The 5,000-nt window shown below is 34.1% G+C and overlaps 1 protein-coding gene across 1 annotated transcript in view; it reads left to right on the top strand.

The window, feature by feature from the left end:
* The window catches only part of LOC138866793 (uncharacterized), a 130,130-nt gene that overhangs the window by 98,872 nt on the left and 26,258 nt on the right, over window positions 1-5,000 (top strand). The gene's annotated exons all lie outside the window — the stretch shown is intronic.

The raw sequence follows: 5,000 nt of genomic DNA, 5'->3' as shown, positions 1-5,000 counted from the left end.
ATTTTCCATGGCTTCAAGCATTATTTGTTCCAAAAACAAATTGAACAACATGGGTAAAAGTATGCATCCCTGTCGTACTCCAACAGTAGTTCTGAATCCTTTAAGTGCCCTTCCGTCAGATATTACTGCATTTGTGGCCTCATCATACAATGCTTCGATCAGATGTACTAAGTGTAAGCTGATGTTGTGCTTCTTCATCGTGTACCACAGAGCCTTTCTCCACACTCTATCAAAGGCTTTCTTAAAATCAGTGAAGTTGTGATGTAGTTCTCGCTGATGGTCTCGGAATTTTCCCCCAAGGATTCGGACGTTGCAAATTTGTTCTGCAGTACTACGTCCTTCACGGAAGCCAGCCTGTTCCTCTTTCAGAACACTCTCAATCTGAGGTTTAAGTCTCTCCGCAATTACTCTTAGCATTACTTTACTTGCGTGGCAAATTAAACTGATGGTTCTATAATTGCTACATTTTCGTAAGTCCCCTTTCTTTGGTATTGGTATTATCAGTGATTGTGTCCACTGTGTTGGCCATTCTTTGTTTTTCCAAATTAGCTTACAAATTTTATGAAGTATTATAACAGTGGATTCTCCTATTTGGAGTAACTCAGCTGGTATATTATCCACTCCAGCAGCTTTGCCTTTTTTTAATTTGCCAATTGCATGTTCAACTTCTCTTCTTGTAATGTCAGGTTCGTCTGCATCGTCGATGTTTCCAGAACCTCCTTGTTTCAGTTCTTCTACAATCTCTGGCTTCGTCTGGATTGGATAGTCATATAGTTCCTTCACATACTGAGTCCATCGTTCCTGGATCTTACTATTCCCTGTTAAGAGGTTCCCATTCGCGTCTTCTGTGCCTGGCTGCTTTGAAGATTTCTTTCTGTTTAGCTGTTTGATTGTATCAAAAGCCTTTTTGCTGTTATTCTCTTCAAAACCTTGGGTTTAGGATAATAAAAAGACAATGGAAAAAGATTATCCGTGATGAAGAATCCTTACTGAAATAAACTAACCGTTTCCAGGGTAGAATAAGACCTTACAAAAAGAAGAAGAAAAAAACGTAATAGTGAAAAACTCACAAAATATGAACTAGCCGTATTCAGTGCACAAATACCTAACTAAAAATATATCAACCGCATTCCTGATAAGAGTTACTAGAATAACCTAACCGTATTTATGATAAAAAAAACATAGTAAAAAGACCACATATAAATAACTCAACCCTATTCATAATAAAAAGACCATATAAAAAATAACCCACCTATATTCATGATAAAAAAGCACATTAGAAATAACCTATCCGTATTAATGATAAACCAACCTTCACTTGACGTCACAAACCAGTCTAAAAGTTAGACATTTCCCCAGTGTTGCCAGTGACTGAACTTTAAAAACCGCTAGACACTAGGGCGAGAGAACTCATCACACTCCAGCTAAAAGAACTTAAAAAATCGCTAAACGGTAGATCTTGCGGGAAAATCGCTAGCATACGTAACGCACTAAAAATAATCTAGCCGTATTTATAATAGAATAACACATAAAAGATAACCTACCCATACTCACGATAAACAACCTTAAAGAAAAATCTAATAATTAGAAAATTTTCCCTAGTGTTGCCACAAATTTCCACAAAACCGCTAGACTGAACATTAAAACCGCTAGGCACATGAATAAAAAAACTCATTACTCTCCCGCTACAAAAAGACTTTAAACAATAGCTAAATATACATTAAACTTACAAAGAAAAGAAAAGAAAAGAAAACAAATTCCCGCATACTTATAACTCAAAACAACAACAACAACAACAACAAAAAAAAAAACAGTAGATCTAGCGGGAACTCGCTAGAATGGCAACACCGCTCTCCCACCAGGTGCAGACACTAGCAGATTCTCTCTCTCCAGCCCGGCTTATGCATGGCTTATTTTCATTTAGATGGAAACGAATAAAATTATCCAAAGATTTCATTAAGATACTTCAAAGGAGAAAGAAAAAAATAATGATGTTTCCTGAAATGACGTTGGAGGCTTTTTCGGTGATTTTTTTTGTATTGTTGGTGTTTGTGCTATTTATATTGTTATTTTATTATTTTATAGTAACTTTTATTATTATTATCGTTTCTACTACTACTACTACTACTACTACTATTATTATTACTATTATTACTATTACTATTATTATTATTATTATTATTATTATTATTATTATTATTATTATTATTATTATTATTATTATTATTATTATTATTATTATTATCAACATTATTATTACCATCATCAACATTATCATTAATAACATCATCATCATCGTCATCATTATGTTATTATTATTCTTATTATTATTATAACCATCATTATTACAATATCATTAATATAATTACTATAATCATTATGTTATTATTATTATTATAATCATTATTCTTTTTATTATTATTGTTATCATCATTGTTATTATTATCATCTAATTATTATAATTATTTTCATTATCATTTTTTAAAAACTTTACCTTTGATTTAGCTTAAGATTTTTGACCATGGTTCTTCGAAAACTGAACTTAGAAGACTGACATTTAAACTTTAGCCTTTTAACATTTGAACATGGAACCTCTGATATCTGAACCGAAAAGTTTGGCATCTATACTTCAAGTATTTAACATTTGAACTTAACGCTCTGACTTTTGAATCTAGAACTTCGATATTTGAAATTAAAATAATGGCAATTAAACCTTATCCCAGTGGCATTAAAACTTGAAACTTTGATATCTGAACTTTTAAATTTCCATCTAAACTTATTTGTTTAAACTTAAACTTTCACACATTTGAACTTGAAACTTTGACATATGAACTTAAAAGGTTATTTGAATTCTAATCCTTTATTCGAATGTTAAGCCTTTAAGAGTTGAACCGTAACTCTTTGACCTTTGAACTTCCCCGCTCTGACCTTTGAACTTTCACCCTCTGACCTTTAAACTTTCCCGCTCTGACCTTCGACCTCATCAACTCTTTCGATCCGAATGGCGTGTCATGCATCACGTGATCTTGACCCAATCTCAACACGGGTCAATACAAGCCGCGTGACCTCGCCTGAACTTGCACCAGAATTGCCCTGTCGGTGCGTTGCCTGCCTTGCCTGATCTATTGCAAAGGTGAAATTGCATGACGACAGCGCATGACGGACTGATGCATGTCCTTGCCTGATATCATGTGGGAGTTGCATTGCAAGTTGGTCATCGTTTGATTGCAATTAGAGAGTCTTTGGGTAATTGTTGTTTCCTTGTTTTCGGAAGAAGAGGGAGGGGGGAGGAGACGAGAGAAGGAAGGAGGAAGATAATAATGAAACTGAGAGAGAGAGAGAGGAGAGAGAGAGAGAGAGAGAGAGAGAGAGAGAGAGAGAGAGAGAGAGAGAGAGAGAGAGAAAATGAGAAAGAAAGAGAGGAGGGAGAAGAGGAGAGAGGAGAGAGGAGAGAGGGGAGAGAGAGAGAGAGAGAGAGAGAGGGAGAGAGAGAGAGAGAGAGAGAGAGAGAGAGAGAGAGAGAGAGAGAGAGAGAGAGTGAGAGAGAGCGAGAGAGGAGAGAGAGAGAGAGAGAGAGAGAGAGAGAGAGGGAGAGAGAGAGAGAGAGAGAGAGAGAGAGAGAGAGAGAGAGAGAGAGAGAGAGAGAGAGAGAGAGAGGGGAGAGAGAGAGAGAGAGAGAGAGAGAGAGAGAGAGAGAGAGAGAGAGAGAGAGAGAGAGAGAGAGAGAGGGAGAGAGAGAGAGACAGAGAGAGAGAGAGAGAGAGAGAGAGAGAGTGAGAGTGAGAGAGGGATAGATAGATAGATAAATAAATAGATAGATAGATAGATAGATAGATAGATAGATAGAATATCATTATCATATAATGATAATAATGATAATGAAATAATAATAATAAAAGAAAAGTGGTGGAAGAATAATAAATTGGTAGAAGAAAAGAGGGGGAATGAAAGAGAAAGAAGATGGAGTAGGAAAAGGAAGAAAAGAAGAAGGAATTTAAGATAAAAGTAAGAAGAAGGAAAAGAATAAATAACAATGATAATAAAAAAGGAATTAGCAATGCGAAAAGAAAAAAAGAAGAAGAAGACTAAGAAGGGACGACAAAGAAAACGAAAGAAATAAACTAAAACAACGAAGAACCAAATACTAAAAAAAAAAAAAAAAAGAAATAAAGGAAGTGTAAGGAAATAGCGAGTGAAGCGAATGGGAAGAATAGGAAAAAAAAAGGGAAGAAGGAGCGAGAGAATGAGAAAGAAATTGCAGACCGTTGCAGCTGCATTAATTTTGAAAGTGCAATGACTATTTCAGAGGCCAGCCGTTTCCGGAACCCCCCAGGAGTTGATAAAAGTGCGGAGCTGAAAAACGGCTTTTAAATAAAATTGCGCAGCCGAGGGCGCACTCAAGGGCCACGGCGCTCTATATGCTGTGTATGTAATATATATATATATATATATATATATATATATATATATATATATATATATATATATATATATATATATATATATATATATATATATATATATATATATATATATATATATATATATTTATGGGTGTGTGTGTGTGTATGTGTGTGTGTGTGTGTGTATGTATATATATGTATATATGTATATATATACATATATATTTATATTTATATATATATATTTATATATCTATATACACACTTACATACACTTATATATACATACACACTTATGCACACATATTACCCCCCCCCCTAAAAACAAAAAAAAAGATAAAAAGAAACATTGTTATGAATACTTAAAAAAAAAACAAAAAAAACTGAACATACACCTCTTCATTCTTAGATTCTGATAACATCTCGAGACAGAAGTAAATGAAGACTTTAAACACCTGAAGAGAAAGACAACAAAGATAACATGAAATACCGAGAGAATATTTAACGGATTTAACCACTTTGAGTTTTTCTTTTTGTTTCTTTCTTTCAACAAAGACGTTTCCAAAATAATGAAAGTCAAATACAACGCAAAAAAAA

Source organism: Penaeus vannamei, chromosome 27 (assembly GCF_042767895.1).
Source record: "Penaeus vannamei isolate JL-2024 chromosome 27, ASM4276789v1, whole genome shotgun sequence".
NCBI lineage: Eukaryota > Metazoa > Arthropoda > Malacostraca > Decapoda > Penaeidae > Penaeus > Penaeus vannamei.
This window is presented reverse-complemented; position numbering and strand designations above follow the sequence as displayed.